The sequence below is a fragment of the Equus przewalskii genome, chromosome 7 (genome assembly GCF_037783145.1).
Source record: "Equus przewalskii isolate Varuska chromosome 7, EquPr2, whole genome shotgun sequence".
Classification (NCBI taxonomy): Eukaryota; Metazoa; Chordata; class Mammalia; order Perissodactyla; family Equidae; genus Equus; species Equus przewalskii.
The window spans coordinates 61,362,905-61,381,784 of NC_091837.1; the positions used below are offsets into that span (position 1 = coordinate 61,362,905).

Genomic DNA, 18,880 nt, shown 5'->3' on the forward strand with positions numbered 1-18,880 from the left:
TTCCAAATATAAATTTGAGATAATGGAATTGTTTTCTCCTACAGAAGAGAATATTGATTCATGTGTTCATGAATACTTTTATGTTTTCTTGCAAGGTACCAAAAATTCATAGAATCACAGAATCTTAGAGCTGGAAAAGGCCTTGGTGATTGTAGAGTCCGAATACCTCATTTTACACATGAGAAAACTGAAAACTGATTTCCCTGTCTCCACAAAGGAAACTAAGAAAGTGCTTTATGGTCTCTTCTGCCACAGATAACTTTATTCTATACACCAAAGCCAGCCTCTTTCACCTTCTCTAATATCCCATTTTCTGCCTCACCCCCATGCAAATGCTGAGCTCCAGGCAGGCCCAACCAAGTGCAATTCCCTGGCATGGCCTCTCTTTCTTCTCTGTGACTTGAAACACACTCTTTCTTCTGTTTGAACTCTCCCTCTTCTCTTACATAGTTCCTTCTTTAAGACTCAGCTCAGGGCTTGCCTTCTCCAGGAAGATCTCTCTGATCTGAAAGGATGAGACAAGTGTCATGTCATCACGTTTGCATAATGCACCATTCTTATTTCTACCACAGCCTGGAGATTATTGCATTGTAATCGTGGTTTCCTTCTCTGCCTGTCTGATCTCCAGGGCCTAGCACAGTGCTGGCTCATAGCTGGAGCACAAGGAACATTCTCTGCATAAATGAACAAATTCATGAATAGAAGCCATGTGCCCTTACATACTGAAACTAAAGTACAAACACAAAGGGCATTATATACGGCAAGAAATGAAAAAATGTATTTACCTGTTCATTTCTCCAGATAGTACTGAAAATTATTGTTAAACTTTATTTCACATAACTACACAAATAAATGCATGCATGCACACACACACATATATACATGAGAGGGCTCAAAAGGGAAGAAACACATGCAACTAAAATGCTACCTAGTGACTAATCCTCAAGCCCTGGGGAAGAAGTCTTATTGGGCTCCTCAGGGCAAACACAATAAAAGACGGTCTCAACTGACCACGTACCCTTCCGAGGATGCTGCAGCTGAGCCAACAAAACACCAAAACGACTGTCGGAGCACGCATGTTCAGCAAGGATTGGCTGCCTCTCTGGACTGCCTTTTGTGACAGAGGTTCGGCTTGGGAGATTCTTAAGCCCTGGCCTTGCCTGGATCTTTGAAAAGCACTTACTGCTCCTTGCCAGCAATCAAACCAAAACCTCCGTCAATTTCTTTGAGAAAAAAGCTACATGATCCAGCTGACAAAATGATGTATATTATGAATAATAAATTTCTCCAGGGCTTCAGTCCACGTTATTTACTAGACAACCGTAATTTGTAATGTTTACTTAAACACTGGCTCTCAACAAAACACTTAGAAGCACTTAGCGTCTTGTCCCTGAGCAGTCTGCATCTGAATTTGGACTGCTTAATTTTACTGCGTGGAAAACATTTTAGTATGCTGCTACCATCCACTACCAAGACCCCCAGCATCAGCCAAATCTGCAGTGATGATTGGACTGTGACGTCTAGAAAAACACACCAGTGGAAGCAGCAACATCACTGCTATTGGAGCAAAGCAATATCTGCCCGGAACCACTGCCTGGTGAAAGACACGTCCTCACCATGACTCCAAGAGAAAATTCGACACATTTTATATATAAGCAAGGAAGTCCCTGCTGGAATACTTTCTTTAACCTCTAGAGTCTTATTTTTTTCATCATCTGATACACTTTACTGGTTGCTTTAGCATTTAAAATGGATTAAGTGCTATTAAACCCCATTTTAAGGTAGTTTCATCAGTACAGCCTAAGGGGATATAAAGCAAGGAGCTTTCTCTGGCAGAAATCCAGATACTAATGGTGTTAAAATGCCTTCTTATTGCGTTTAAGTCAGTAGTTAGGTCAAGTAGACAAACATATTTTAGAATATGTTTAAATAAGCACTCCATTTAGTGTTTCTTTTCAACTCACATATTTTCTCTTTCTTATTCTCTTTCCTGGCTAATACAGAAGGTGACATAGTCACAGGCACAGTGGCTTTTGTACCTGGACAAATTGAATTTTTCAGTTGAACTCAAGATCTGAGTCTAATGGCAATCATGATGACCACGATGAGGATGTCAGGGGAGCTGATAGAATGTTGCAAAGGACAAAACGGATGAGAAGGACAGCCGATCCTCACTGCATAGACGAGCATCAAGGAGACATGTGTCCCTGGATACTTGACTGCATCGTGTTTGCAGAAGAAGGAAAACTGGCCACCAATTGTGCACATAAATTTAGGTTTTGTTTGGTCTGACGAAAATGAGTCTCAAATCTCATTTACAGCTACCATGGTTTGGCAGAGAATAATATCACTAAAGCAACTTAACAAGGACAGTGGCATTTTAATTGTAAGCATCTAACTATAAATGAAATTGGGATATATATTTTTGCAGAGAGTAGAGAGACTCAAAAAAAGGCAGGAAGTGAAGGCCATACGGAGAGTTTTTGTTGCTAAAATGATGTGTGCAAAGTGGTGCTTCTAGACAAAAATGAGAGATTAGGCAATCCTAAACTATAGTGTAAAAGAAGCAAGGTGGCAAGTGGATGGAATAAAAACAAAGGAACTCTTACAGCAAGAGAATTACACTTAGAAAAGTTGATCATAATCATGTGGTGGAAAGTAGAATGAAAAATAATGAAAATGAGAATTTGATGTGACTTTTGTAAAATGATGAGTTCTATGAGGGGAAGAGCAATTTTGTATACTTCTTTTGTATGTTCCTATGTACCTAGCACTGTGTTGGACAAAGAGTGGGTGCTCAATGAATGACGTTCAGTATAGATGATGTGTGTATGTATGGGTGCATGGATGGTTGGGAAGACTATGCAATAGTCAGCAGAAAATCAGAGATGAACCCTAAGATTTGGGAAGCAATAGAGTTTAGTACCCTAAGGTAGAAAGTTCTTAGTGCTACACTGTGTCTCACACAAATGCTTGAATAAAGTTAACATATTCTGCACCATCAAGGGGAAATCAGTATATGGATGTTGCCCCTTAACAGGTTTTTGTCAGTATCTGCTAAGACACCTTTTGAATATCCATTAGTGATTCAGCCACTTACCATGGAAACGGTTTGAGGGTCAACTATAGGATGCAGTTCAGAAGCTGTTATTTCATTTAGAAACAAAAAATGTTTGGATGAACTTCATGCTGAGTTATGCAATTATTTAAGATGCCCATTCACAAGGGGTATCTATAATCTCCCTTCTTTCTCTTTTGTGAAATCATGCAAAGTAACCATATGACTCTGAGCATACTGACAGAATTTGATCTTAGATTAAATATTATTCTCTGTCTTTGAAATGTATTGTGCCCCCTCCTTTATATTTATCAGATCTTTCCTTAAAATTTCCAGTTCTATTATTCTTCTGGACTTATCTCAAGTCCTACCCTCCCTTCACTCCCTTCCTCCTCACCCCTGCGTCTCTCTACCTCATGAATATGAAATTTTCCTTTTTATTCACTTTCTGTGGCCTGCACTCTCTGGTACCATAGTGGCTAGTGACCATGTTTTAAGTTCTCTCCTATTCTATGTGCTACCTCAGGATAGATAACGTACTTTTCAGTGCTTGCAGCTTCTTGCCAGTGGCTTGGAGAAGAGTAAATAATATGTACATGCTTACTTGACCAGAAGATAAGCATTCAATATTTTTTCTTCCACATCTTTTCTTCATATGCCTTTTGGAGCTAAGATACTTCCATAAAAATATGAAACTTTTAGCATCCCTTACATGGAAGGAAAGTTAACAAATATTTACAGTAGATTCTCAATGGCTTAGTAAGTCAGCATATATGTGGACCTCAGTTATATGTCAATCAGTGATTGTAAAATTCCATAGGATCCTCGGAACCATAAAGCTAAGTGGAGAAAATAATTTTTTGTATTCTAATATTGTCCATTTGTGAAATTAAACTAGTTCTTCAAACTATACAGATAAGACAAGCTTTTAGGAACAGGGGGAAATGAGTGGTTCCAGTCTGGAGATCTATTCCAGAAAGCTAGGTCAACAGATTTGACCTTCACATTCACACAGCAGGCTAAGGTGAATTTGAGATAGTTTCAGTGGGGTACATGGACATTCAGCAGTTTAATTTTCCTGGAGAAGCAGAAACTTCAATGTGCACAGAATTCATTTTCCCCCCATTACTGTAATATTCAATTGGACTAAATTATCCTGTAACAGCATTTGATCGTGCAGCTACTGGATCTGGCTTCATTTACTTTAAGGTTAGTAAAGTCACAGCTTAAATTGCTTAAGAGTTGGCAGCATCAAAGTTCCCTCTCTTTCCTTTATTAACTTCTTTACTCGTAAAGAGTTGAAAACTGGCACAGGAAGTGGGAGGTCAGTATGGAAGAAATACTACATGTCATCACCTCTACTTTGGAAAGGTCAATGAGACAAGGATGTAAAAAGAAAAAGAATAGGTGCTCAAGACTTTTCTTGTTTTAAGCTAGTTAATCCTTAAAGGAAAACCTAAATCATATTAAAAAGTATGAAAATGGTAAGAATAGTAAAATGAAAAACTTCCATTTCCATAATTATTTTACTAAATGTAATAGAGAATCAGCCATGGCATTGGTGTTTGTACTTCAGAAAAATATTACCATAAACCTTGTCATTTTCATTCAAAGTGAATTGAGGTGAATGTTCTAAAGGACATGAAGAGAATTATTCTCCTCTCTGTAGAACTTTGACTTTCTAGAGCCAGGGCATAAAACTATGTTTACCTTCAGGAGATAGGGGAACCATGAAACTAAGTTAAATGAGAAAATCCAGGGATAATAAGGAACCTAAAGATGAAGGGATTGGATGTCACAGAGGAAGGGCCTCAGGGGGATTCTGAGAGCAGAGGAGCTAGGCTATGGTAAGAATGTCCTCAGACAATAAAAGTCAGACCAGAAAGCAGGTTGAGAATACAGCCAGGAAAGATAAGGAGGTCAGGCAAGTATTAGAAGCCAGAATAGGAAACAGATCTGGAAGGCAGTTCTGAGGGGCAGGAAAGTTTATTTCCTTCACCCAGAACCAGATTTAAAATCTAGGAAGGTGATTTTAGTAGGTAATTCCTATTGGAGTTAGAGCAATTCACTGGGTATGAACAGTCTGAAAGGCAAAAGCAAGACAAGTGTGTGTATTGTTTGTGAAAATACGAAAGGGAGGTGCGGCGTCAGGGGTGGAAAGTTGAGGAGCGAAATTCAGAGCTCAAATCTAACTAGAAATCAACGCAGCTCAGTTTTCTACCTTCTCTCCTGTGCAATCTTGGGGATGTTATATTTTATGCAGCACTTTTAGATATTTAAAAATTAGCAACCAACCACATTCCCACCAGCTATGAACTACATCCACAATTCAACCACTCAGTGCAGCGTGGCACGTAAAACTGATATGCACCTTCATAGAAGTAGTCCCTTCTCTTGGAAAAAGTGATAAGCAATGGTGAGTCATCACGTATACAGACAGGGAGAAACTGAAAAGATTTTTTCAAGAGCCTCAGGCCAAAAGCCTGCTCCTGAAAAGTTCTCCAAGACTTTCATTTCCCACACTGAACACTGAGGATGATAATTTTGAAGGCGCCATCAGAAAGACCCCTTACTGAGCCACGCTGCGTTGGTCTATTTTAGGACAATAAAGGGCTGCACTCCCTTTCCTGGGATTTAAAAGTCGGGTTTCATGGAGTGCAGCTATTTCAAACCTGCAGCTGGAGGGCCTCGGAATTGATACAGTATAATAACACTGTGCTTCGGAACTGGGAGTTACTCAGGATGGAAATGGCACCATCGTACTCTTCAATGAGCAGCTTAAAGAAGATTTTAGTAATACTGAGCTGCAATTGCTCAGTGACAAAGGCACTCCCTAGTTGTACTTTTGACAGGGTTTAAACTCATGAGGGTACAGTTCATAGAACATAATGCTTCCTTCTGAGTTTGCAAAGATATAATAACATGCACAATCACAATCTATTATTAGGAAAGGCTGAATGACAGCTGATGTCCAAAGATAGGTAGAAATGCTATCAAGTACAAAGCAACAATCAAGAAGGCCCTCTTACACAAATTGTGTAATTGTGTGTATTTTTGTATTTCTTTTATTAAACTTACTTAGAACTTCATATATGGCCTTTGGGGCATGGGGATTAGAGAAGATTTCAAGGAAAAAATAATGATTGCTTTGCTTTGACTTAACTACCCTTAAATAGAAAACTTCTGAAATTAAATCTACTAGTTAAATAGAAAGACATTTATTTAAGGAAAAATACTGCTCTCAAAATTTTAAAGAGCCCTAGGGCTCATTCCTGGGATCCTCTATCTCCTCTCCATAGGTAATCTCATCTACTCCCATGGCCTCAAATTCATCTATATGATAATGACTCCCAAACTGTATCTCTAGCCTTGACCTCTTCCTCCATCTCAGGGAGAATATCTCCAAAGGAGTTCAAATATTCACCTCAAATTTTCCATATTCAAAACAGTACTCTTCAATACCTTCCCCATCCCTCACCCTCAGTCCCTTCTTTCCTGTTTGTCTCATCTCCTCTAGCTAACTACTCCACTAACCAACCAACCCTATGATCAATTCAAAAAAAAAAAAGCCATCCTTGATTTAATTCTTCTCTTTCCTTCCCTTTTGACATAAAATTCACAAGTAGGACTTGACTCTGCTATCAAATCATATCTGAGATCTTCATCCTCGTTTCTGCCAACCTTATCTATTGATCCACTGTCATCGGTTCCCTGGGTGCCACCGAGCCTCCTGACTCATCTTGCTGCTCCTGCTTGGTCCATTCTCTCACACAACAGCTCAAGTAGTCTGTATGCTGCAAAGAGGATTATGTCTTCCCTGCCTAAAATCTTAAAACTTTCTTAATGCATTTGGAACTTAATGTAAATTTCTGACTCTGGCCTGTGGAGACCCACATAATCTGGCTCCAGTCTACCGCTACCCTTATCTAATTGCCTTCTCCCCTAGACCAACACACTCAAGCCACAGAGCATTCTTTCTGCTCCTGGGACATGCCAATTTTGTTCCCACCTTAAGGCTCATTACAGTTGAGGTTTTATCTACTAAGAATATTTTTTTCTCTAATTTTTACATGACTGGTTCTTTCTTATAATTTAGGAATTCTCCATTTTAATTCTCTGCACTTGTCAGTAAATCATAATTTCTAGCTGAACAGGTCATCGTCTTTATTATTCACTCTTGCATGCCCAGTGCCTAGAAAAGTGTTTGTGACATGGTTGGTTTTCAATAAGTATTTGGTGAATAAATGTCTTTCAGCGTTCTTATGCTGATTCTTTAAGTGTTGTTGTCACTGTGTTTGAGGCAATCAGCTTCTTTGACAGTTTCCTAATTTGTAAATTAAGAAATTGAGACTATAATATGATTATTTAGATACATTTTAAATTTAATGCTATAAGACTTTGTAGCCTATAGTAATGCCATGACCTGCCTCTGATACAAATAACCAGGTGGGGAGAGGTGAAAATAAACCAAAAATATGAATTTGCTCTATTCTTTTTTTCTATCTTGTACTTTAATTGACGATTAGATAATTCTGCTAGTAGGCTATAGGCTATACTCTGGTATTGGTTTTATAGTCCAAAACTCTAATTTTTAAAAAGTTTTTGTTCAATTGAGAAATAAAAATTAGTTGACTTTTTCTGTAGCAGTTGAAATTTATGTTAAAACAATGATGCATAGTTGTTAAAAAGTATTAAAATGATATTATATTTGAATAACATGTGGAAAGAGCAGGCCTGGGGTAGGCTTTTGCTTAAATTCTCCCACTGCTCCTCAGTAGTGGCCTGAGTTTGGGGGAGACTTCAACCTCTCTGAACTTCAGTTTCCTCTTATTATAAATGGCAGGGTAATACCTAAGTCATAGGATTGTTATGAAGATAAGAGTTCCTAAGCAGTTCCTCACAGGAAACAGAAACTCAATTATAATCATTCGCTTCCTCCTTTTCTTTCTTCTTGTTGATTGCATACTCTTCGATTCAAATATTGGGTGTTTTTTTTTTGTTTTTTTGTTTTTTTCCTAACTGTGATCAGTGACTTCTTCTTCTAACAGGGGTTCTGTAGCCAGGCTGGAAGGCAATTCTCTCAATGAGAAGAGCTGTGAGTTAAATTTTCCGGCACTTTGCTAAAGTTTCTCACCAATCTTCTGGTGCAAAAGACTTCCCTCAATGACCCTCCACCACCACTGTGTATGTCCAAACAAGAAAATTTAAAACTAGCTTAAAAGTTAAGGGAGGAACGACTCCTATGTTTACTATTTATTTTCTATTAGGACAAGGAGAATAGACTAAAATTACACATAACCATAGAATGCCTTATCAGTAAGAAATCCACTGTACCAATGAGGAAAAGAGTTTTTTTTTTTTTTTTTAAAGATTTTTTTATTTTTTCCATTTTATCCCCAAAGCCCCCCGGTACATAGTTGTGTATTCTTCGTTGTGGGTTCTTCTAGTTGTGGCATGTGGGACGTTGCCTCAGCGTGGTCTGATGAGCAGTGCCATGTCCGCGCCCAGGATTCGAACTAACGAAACACTGGGCCGCCTGCAGCGGAGCGCGCGAACTTAACCACTCAGCCACGGGGCCAGCCCCAGGAAGAGAGTTTTTTCAAAATTGATTGCTTCCCTTGTCTTATAGTTTCTTGTTCTAAAGGCACTTGGCTCTCTCCAGTCTAATCTATGTACTGTATTTGCATAAATTTTTTCCCATCCCAATCCTCCAATCCTTGGATTCATTTGCTGGTTCTTTAGATTCCCCTTTAAAATGACTTTAAAGTTTAAAATTTTAAGTTGTATCAGAAAATCACCTTTTAACGAGAAAATAGAATATTGAACCTATAATAGATTATGGAAATAAAATAGACAAAAATAAATAACTCTCATTTTCCATCTATACAAACAACCTGTGAAGTTAGGTGGCATAACTAGTTAATGACAAATTAGTGACTAGAATCAAGTTCTCCTAATTCCTATTCAATGTTTTTAATCACTACACCATAGGCTGATTTCTATTTGTGAAATATAATATACAATTCCTGCATGTGCAAGTGTGTGTAACCATGGTGAGTTTGTAGTCCTTTCTCAGTGTTGTCTTAGACTAAGCGTGCTGCTCTCGGTGATGGAGGACTGCCGTGGATGGTCCTTCAAAACATTGAATTACTTCAACAATGCCATGTCTGCTATGTCTTGCACTTTATTATCCGTGTTGCTTTTCTCTCTGTGCATTCCCATTTAACAATGTCCATTTTTGAAAGTGGCAGTCAAAACTTTATAAAATACTTGAGTCGTGGGCTAGACAACGTGGAGCACAGTGGGACTATTAGTCCTCTCCATCTTCAGCCTGTAAAAATCCTATGCAACTTTCAAATTTCAGCCCAAATGCCACCACTTTGATACAAACATCATCTTCACTCAGCTAGGGAGTAGACATCATCACTTTTGTATTCATTCATATAGCAAATATGTCATTGACCATACACAGGGATCTGGTCCAATTATTGGACACATTGTGAAGAACAGAACAAGCAGATTTTCTGTCTTCTTTGATCATACAGAAGCCAGATTTTAAACAAATATAGACAAATTTTTGCATAACATGCATAATTACATTCTACAAAGGCGAAGAGCAGGGTATTAGAATAGTAAATAGTAGAGGTACTTGGATGGTTTATTTTATGTAAGCTCTAGAAAATATATAGACTATATATAAAGCATGTATGTGAGTGTGTCTGTGTGCGTCCGTGTGTGTGTGTGTCTTGGTGGAGCTGGAGTATGTGGCAGGCAGTGAAGGGGTTGGATGTGTAGAATGAGTATTTTGTGGAAAGGAAACAGCAAATCCAAAAGCTCTGAGTCAGGAAAGTGCTTGACAATTTTGATGAAAGTAGTGGAATTCAGCATCCTTGTTGTGGTGAGGAAGAGATAGAATGACAGGTGAGGAAGCAAGTGGAAGGAAACCTTCTCATGACATGAGATATTTTACCTTGCATATATATATCATATATCCCCATTAAAATATATTCTCACTCAGGTTAGTGATCATGCTTCATCTTCAGAGCCCTCACAATATCTGACAAAATATCTCATATACCTAGGAGCCAATGTAGATGTGTTTACTTGAAATGAATAGATATTTCTAACTATCCATCATAACTATATACTATCTAAAGTTTTGATAAGCAATTCTTGGTTAGTTAACATACTGAAAAGAGTATTGAACAGAAGTGACCAAGTGTAAAACTCTATAATGAACCAAATGACAGATTCTCAGTGGTCTATTGGTGAATACTTTTCTTTCTTCTTCTTTTTTTTTTTTGGTGAGGAAAATTGCCCCTGAGCTATCATCTGTTGTCAATCTTCCTCTGTTTGCTTGAGGAAGATTGTCCCTGAGCTAACACCTGTGCCAATCTTCCTTTATTTTGTATACAGGACACCACCATAGCATGGCTTGATGAGTGATGTGTAGGTCCACACCCGGGATCCAAACGTGTGAACTCCAGGCCACAGAAGTGGAGCTGGCAAACTTAACCACTATGCCACTGGGATGGCCCCCAATTGATGAATACTTTTTGGATATAGTTCTTCAACTATCTTTACTCAAGCCCCAATATCTCTATCTCACGTATTAAAGAAATTCCAAAGAATTTTTCATTTGCTTTGTTGAAAAAGCCACTAAGGACTTCCTCAACTTGATAAAGGCTATCTTTTACAAAAACCTACAGCTAATATCATACTTAAGGGCAAAACACAAAGTTTTCCCACTAAGATCAGACATAAAGCAAGGATGCCTCCTCTTACCACTCCTTTTCAATATCATACTGGAAGCTCTAGCTAATCAAATAAGACAAGATAAGGAAATAAAAAATATACAGATTGGAAAGGAAAAAATAAAACTCTCTGTTCACAGATGACACAACTGTCTATGTAAAAAATCAAAAAGAATTGACAAAAAAATCTCATGGAACTAATAAACAATTATAGCAAGGATGTACAATACAAGGTTAATATGCAAAAGTCAATACCTTACCTAAATACTATTAATGAACGAGTAGAATGAGAAATTTAAAACATAATATAACTTACAGTAGCACCCCTCCAAAAATACTTGGGTATAAATCTAATAAAAAACATATAAGATCTATATAAGGAAAACTACAAAACCCTGATGAACAAAATCAATGAACTAAATTAATGGAAAGATATTCCATGTTCATGAATAGGAAGAGTTAATACCGTCAGAGTGTCAGTTCTTTCCAACTTGACCTACAGATTCAAAATTATAGCAAGTAATTTTTTGGATGTTGACATACTGATTTTAAAGTTTATATGGAGAGGCAAAAGATCCAGAATAGCCAACACAGTATTGAAGAAGAAGAATAAAGTTGGTGGATGGACACTACCCGATTTCAAGACTTACTGTAAAGCTACAGTAATCAAGACAATGTGATATTGGGCAAAGACAGATCAATGGAACAAATAGAGGGCCCAGAAATATACTCACATAATATAGTCAACTGATCTTTGACAAAGAAGCAAAAGCAATAAAATGGAGCAAAGATAGTGTTTTCAACAAATGGTGCTGGAACAACTGGACATCCACACGCAAAAAAAAAAAAAAAAAAGGAATCAAAACATAGACTTCACACACTTCAAAAAAGTTAACTTAAAATGGATCACAGACCTAAATGCAAAACAAAACTATAAAACTTCTAGAAGATGACATAGGATAAAACTTGGATAACCTTGAGTATGGCAATAGTTTCTTAGATGCAATATCAAAGCACAATTTATGAAAGAAATAGTGCATAAGCTGGACTTCATTAAAATTTAAAATTTCTTATCTGCAGAAAAATAATGTCAAGAAAATGAGAAGACCAAGTCACAGACTGGGAGAAAATATTTGCAAAAGACATATCTGATAAAAGACTATTATCCAAAATATACACAGAACTCTTTAAACTCAAGAATAAGAAAACAAACAAACAGTTTAGAAATGGGCCATAACAGAGACCCCACCAAAGAACATATTCGGATGGCAAATAGGCATATGAAAAGATGCTCCACATCATATGTCCTCAGAGAAATGCAAATTAAAACAACAGTGAGATATCACTACACACCTATTACCATGGCCAAAATCTGGAACACTAACAACACCAAAGGCCGGTGAGGATGTGGAGCAACAAGAACTTTCATTCATTGCTGGTGGGAATGCAAAAGCTGTAGCCACTCTGGAAGACAGTTTAGCAGTCTCTTACAAGACTAAACATACTCTTACCATACAATCCAGCAGTCTCACTTCTTGGTATTTATCCAAAGGAATTAAAAACTTATGTGCACACAAAAGCCTACACACGAATGTTTATAGCAGCTTTATTCATAATTGCCAAAACCTGGAAGGTATCGAGATATCCTTCAATAGGTAAATGGGTAAATAAACTGTGATACATCTAGACGGTGAAATATTATTAATTGGTAAAGAGAAATGAGCTTAATAGCTTAATAACATGAAAAGACATAGAGGAACCTTAACTGCATATTACTAAGTAAAAAAAATCCAATCTGAAAAGACTATATATTGCATGATTCCAACTGCATCACATTCTGGAAGAGACAAAACGATGGAGACAGTAAAAAGATCAATGGTTGCCAGGGATTTACAGGGGTGGAGAGAAAAGATGAATAGGCAGAGAACAGAGGATTTTTATGAAAAATCGTTAATTTAGTGAAACATTCTGTGTGATACCATAATGACGGATACGTGTCATTACAAATTTGTCCAAATCCCTAGAAAGGACAACACCCAGAGTGAACCATAACACAAACTATGGACTTTGGGTGATTACGATATGCCAACATAGCTTTATCAATTATAACAAGTATACCAGGGTGGGGAATGTTAATAATGGGGAGGCTATGCATGTGTGGGGACAGAGAGCACATGGGAAATCTCTGCACTTTCCCCTTAATTTTGCTGTGAGTGTAAAACTGTTCTAAAAAAGCAGTCTTAATAATAATAATAAAAAAACCCACAAAGGCAGCTTTTTTTTTTTCCCTGTTTTGGTCAGTGGTTATTAAAAATTTCATTTCCATGAAAAGAAAGCTTATCATTTTGGATTTATAAGTCAAATGGAGGAAATAATTAACTTTCTAATATATAACTTGTCAAAATCTTTAAAAGAACACACCTTTTTACCTTTTTCCTCATCGAACACCCCTAATTCCTTGTGGATTTCTAGTGACCCTTTGAACCAGACTTGACAAACATTGCACTAGGTACACTTCCTAAAAAAGTTTACATTTTCTCGAGGCTGTCAGATTCCCTATGCGTGCTTTCAAACAATTGGGTAAAGTGATATATAAAAAGGTAGTAAGATGAATATTGCAGTTAGCAAATGTTAAAGGAGTCAGAGGAGGAAAACGCTCCCAGAGTGATGAAATATTAAATTTGGGGTAAGTTCCACTGAAGAGGAATGTTTTATGATCATTATATTATAGAACATGATGCTTACCTCTGGGTTCAACAGAGGTTTCCGGGTCAGATATGATCAAGATCAGTCCTAGGTCAGGAAATGTGGTTGCTGAAACTGAAGACTTTTTCTCCGCCTTTATAAGATTTAACTTTTCCAACTAGAAATACAAGTCTTTTTCAAAATGACCATGAGAATAAGCACTGAGAAATACTTAGATCTGCTGATGACAAGTGTCATGGTTTGAAGGCAGTGATATAGGTGGCGGCGCTTTAGAACTTACCAGATGGTTTGGTCTTCTCTGTGGTGTGATTTGAGAATCCCTGTCCACAATTTCTTTTCCTAACACTAGAGATTCGTCCATCTGATTACAGAGGATAGTGGAGTCGTCAGGAGAGCCTCATAATTTCAGTGCATGATCAATATGACCCATTCTACAAATTCAGAACAAGTATACACTTCAGTTTCTGATTATCTTCACTTAATCAAACTACCCTCCCTAACTCCCTTAAGAGCAAGTATTTTTTAGCAATCACTTCCTCTCTGGAATTTCTTAGACATGAGAATTTATCCAACCAACTATTTCAGCTCTCTTCCAAATGGCCAAGGAGAAACGGATTAGTTCTTGGGGATTTTTGGGGTTTTTTTGTGTTTTTTTTGTTTTGGTTGCAAGGTATCACTCTGCAAAACTGGGCCTTCTAATTTAGTAAAATCATTCTCAGTATTCACAGGATGCTCTTGTAGCCCAGGTCTTGCCCAGTATGCAGAAGTACCTTGTATTGACACCTTCGTTCCTTCCTTCTTTTCTTCCTTCCTTTCTTTTTACCATATTATTTCATATTTATCCATAGGGTCCCCATAGAAAAACTGGACAGCCCCAAAAGTCTTTAGTCTCTGGTACTCGTGCTAGGGAACCAACCTAGGCTCCCCTTCTTTCCAGTAATTTTATTTTGGGGACCAGCTTGACTTTCTGTGTCATGGAGTGGAGGAAACGATTGGCCTGCTCTTTGTCCAAAAACTACTGGTTCATTATCCCAATTAATCCACTCCTCCCCTTTCATCACAGAAAGATTGATTTGCTAAGCTTCTCAAAAAATAGGAGCTCTGAACAATCAGTGGCTACTGCCTTATATTTATGATGCTGAGTAGGGACATTCCTGAGATTCTTTTCTGACCATTTTAGGCCAGCTTTGGGGTCCCCTGTAATCCTCACTCCTACATGTAGGAAGGAGTGACATGATTTTACTCTCTTCTCAAAGAGTCTTCTGTTAATTTCAGGTTTAAGAGGTACCTGACACAAAAATATTCCTAAAGGAATAACAACGTTATTGCCTAAGAAAAAATTTGGATAGACAACTGTGGGGAGTTTAGAAGAATGGATGAGAAGCTACAACTAAAAGGAGTCACAGGAGTGTTCTAAAGGCAAATTTCTCTCTTTGAAATGATGCTGAAGACCCACACCAGACTGGGAGCTACAGACGTATTCTCTGATGTAATTTTTTAAATTATTATTATTCTCCTAAGGAAGATTTCAAACATTATTTACATGGGAACAAAAACAATCCTATATAATGATAATCACTCTCACTTAGTAACATTCTACTCATTCATCAATATTCAGCTTAAAAGACAAAAGCATAATACAATTTAGAGTATGAGAGCTGACATGGAGTTGATATAAGTCAGGACAGGGTCTTATTAACTACTAGCACAAAACACTACTCGACTGATCCCTCAGATTCCTCATCTATAGAATGAGGAATTATTAACTATTTTTTGCTGTGAGAATTAAATGATTAAATGAGATAATACATGTCTATATCTATTTCTGTATCTATATCTATCTATCTATCTCTATATATCCAGTGGGCTTCCACTCCCTGACTGTGATTTAATCAATTTGTTTCACCTCTGTGCCTTGACTACCTCAAAGGATTATTAGAAAAGACTATTAGGAAGACGACATGTACCTTATACTTGTAAAGCCCTTTGAGTAGTGCCTGGTAAGTGTACATGATGATGATGATGATGATGATGAGTTGATGATGACGGTATAGTGCCTGCCTGGCTTATAGTAAACAACAAACAATGGTGATCATTAATTTACATCTTAAATGAATGACTCCTTAACTTAAGAACCTACCTTTGGTCATTTGTAGTTCACTGCCTGATAAATCATTTGACATCTATCTTTTCGATGCCATTAGAGTATAGACAAGGAGGAGCAAAGCATATAAGTTGGACTAGAAAGAGCATTAGTTTTAATATAAAGAGACCTGGGTTCTAGTCCACACTTGATGCTTTTTATGAGATCTTGGGATAGATTATTACTTTAATCCTGATCAAGCATCTGTTCATTACTTCTGCTTTCAAAACTCAGCTCATTGAGGGACCAGGATAGCTCTTCTTATCTCCTACGCTCAAGCTGTCTCCTGACCTTAAAATTTCTGCTTCTGCTGCCACTTCTTCCTCTTTCTCTCTATTGCATCCACTTCAAATTTGAAATGACTTTTTGACCACATCATGAGTGTTTTAGAAGAGGTTTCTCTGCCAGGCCCTCTCACAGACCACTGACCAGTTAGATTGGCTGGCCTTGGAACCAACACTCTGTAGAGTGCAAAGAACTGAAATGAGCAGAGGAATCAATTGATACAGAATGGAAATTAAAAGATTCTCTGTTCTGCAGGGGTGATGTGAGCAAACATTTTCCTTAGAAGGCAAGAGGTATGGAAGGCAGTAGGACTGATATGTCTAACACAAAGTTTAATCTCATGTGCCCGAGTCTACATTTGGCACTGAAAAATAAAGATATTTAAGACACAATTTTTTCTGTCCTTGAGGAGCTCATATTCTACAGTGTTAAACAGAAATTTCACACACAATGAGAAAAAATCAGTGTGTAACAGCTGTGATAAAGGTATGTGCTCTCTGTTAGGGCAAAATGAAGGAAGAGGACTTTGCTTGTTTGGATGTTAAGCAACGTCTCCTTCATAAGATGGGATCCTTGAGCCTGAATTTTGAAGAATGAGCAAGAATCAGAAAGAGAAAAAATAGAGTAGGAAAGGTCTTCTACAGCAAAGAGACATGCATGAGCTAAGGCAAAGAGGCACGGCAGAGCACCGGGGAATGTATGTGTGTCATCCTCTAGGCAGTTCAGCACTACTGGGCATCTAGAGAGTAGGCAAGATGACTGATGCATGTATGAGAAGGGAGTGGGAAGAGAAAGAAAAGGAAATTGTGGGAGTTGATGGAGGTGTTAAAGGCTCAGAAGCCAGAAAGAGTAACTAGTAACTGATGGATCTGGATCCTAGAGGAAATAAGCAAAAATGGGATTAAGAGAATTCCTGGGCAGGGTGGCTTACAGCAGATAAAGGGCCTCTCGCCCTTGAGCCCAGAGGTAAAGAGAGGATCACAGGTAGGCAAACATTTAGATTGGGAGCAGGAATTTGAGGTCCATTCTGCCTAATGGCTTTATCCTTCTGTGAAGCACTTAAGGGGCTCATGTGCCGTCAGGGGGGCTATTGGTGGTGAAAACTTTGAGGAGAAGGCCAAAGTCTTGGCATACTCACTAAAGATACTAAGAAAGGAAAAAGTAACTAGGGGCAAATCAACAAAATAATCAGTGATTAACAAATAACCAAGAGTAAATAAATATCAGGGAACATAAAGGGTCCACCTAAGATGTATGCTAAGACCTTAGTGACAACAACAAGAAAGGCTGGGTGATTTTCACCAACAACAATGTCTTGTTCGCTGGCTCTGGGAGAAGAGAATGCAGACTACAGTATTGATCTTTCCCCACGTCTCTCCACAAGAAGTTCTCAGTTAGTGTATGCTTTTTCCAAAAAAGAAAGTGGAGGATCTTAGTAAGAATGATTCAGAGATCAATCCTGGGGTTCAGGCTGGCAAGGTTTATGGGAAAAGCTGGGTGCAGTGGGAAGCCGATTTCCAGGATAGTGCAGGGGATCTTTGAAATGAAGGACTTTATGAGACTGGAGAACTGGCCCTACAAGCGTGACTATTAGAAAGCTTTCTGGCTGAGGTTAAGTGACAAGTCCATATAGTAGTATGAAATTGCTGGAATTACTGATATGATAACATTCTTGTGGTTGATGCTACAGGAGTATAATAATGAATTACATAAATCAAAGATTCAAACAGAGCAGGAGAGAACACAAATGACAGAAATCCTTTGACTCTGTCTCCTGCTCTGTGACCTGGTATGATCTTTTTAAGGAAGGATACTTGTCAATGGCTAGATTTTTGTTTAATATATTTTTGTGGTTCCCCACCTCCTGCCACCCCAATATCACTTTGGAACAGCTTTGCTTTAAGTCCTGTAAAATCTCCATTAAAGAGAATAGTAGACTATGAAGCTATACTCTATTTGATGTAAATAATCAAGGTTAGTTAAGACTTTACACATATTACATAATTCCAGGCGGTGGGGGACGGAGAGGCTGTTTCTTGCCCTGGTTTCTTGCCGAAATTGTGGATCAGGAGAGAGCAAAAGAAACACAACCCCAGACAAGATAAAGAGATAAGCATCAGCAACCTCTAACTCCTGCCCCTTTTGTGACAAAGGTTGCCATGGTGCCGGAAAGGGATAGAACTGGCATCAAACAGGAGAATCTACTGTATTATGAGTGATTTAAAAAAAAAGTCTTTGAATAATTTTTTCTCTCTGAGTCAGGCTTGGTGAGAAAATTTCCTGACTCACAGTGTGTTGTATGCTGTGTTAACAGTAATGTTTTCCAAAATACCATACACCAGACTAGTCTCTGTTTTTCCTATTTAATCCTCGGACCCTTCCTGGAGGCAGCTATTGGCCTCCTGCGTTTCGTTTCTGGTGATAAAAATTTCTGATGTACTATAGGATTTCCAGGTGATGACAAGGTCAACAATGGGGTCTGAGTGTAGATCATAGAAGTGGCTTAAAGATAAAGGTCCTCGGCTTGTAAGTTGTGAAACAATCTCTGCCCTTTGTTTTCCAATAAGTAATTTCTGGCTGATAGGAGTAAATACTGTAGCAACATTTGGCTGTATCCTCAGAAGGCAAATTCCTGTTCTGGGCCAAATGCTGCAGCAGCGAGACTGTTTCTGCCAAAGTGAATTTTTCCCTCCTTTGTTCCTCCTGATAATCCTGACAATCTTTTGTATGTACACAGAGCTGAAAGCTATAGTAACCCCAATTTTCTAGATGAGGTAACTGAGGCTCAGGGACAGAAAGCGTCTTTCCCAAAGTGTACAGGATTGCAGCGGAGCTGGGACTAAAGTCTCAATCTTCAGATCGCACCGCCTTCCTGCACAGCCGGCCTGGTCTCTGCGAGGGAAGACAAGTGTTTTCCCATGAGCTTGTGCGCGT

At 38.2% G+C, this 18,880-nt stretch overlaps 1 long non-coding RNA gene across 1 annotated transcript; it reads right to left on the minus strand.

Moving 5' to 3' along the window:
- Nucleotides 1–240: 240 nt before the first annotated feature.
- LOC139084928 (uncharacterized) lies at nucleotides 241–18,062 on the minus strand. The gene is made up of 4 exons (XR_011542867.1): nucleotides 17,947–18,062; nucleotides 15,486–15,579; nucleotides 13,799–13,949; nucleotides 241–505 (listed from the first exon to the last, which is right to left on the minus strand). It is a non-coding gene; the product is annotated as an uncharacterized lncRNA (long non-coding RNA).
- Nucleotides 18,063–18,880: the final 818 nt, after the last annotated feature.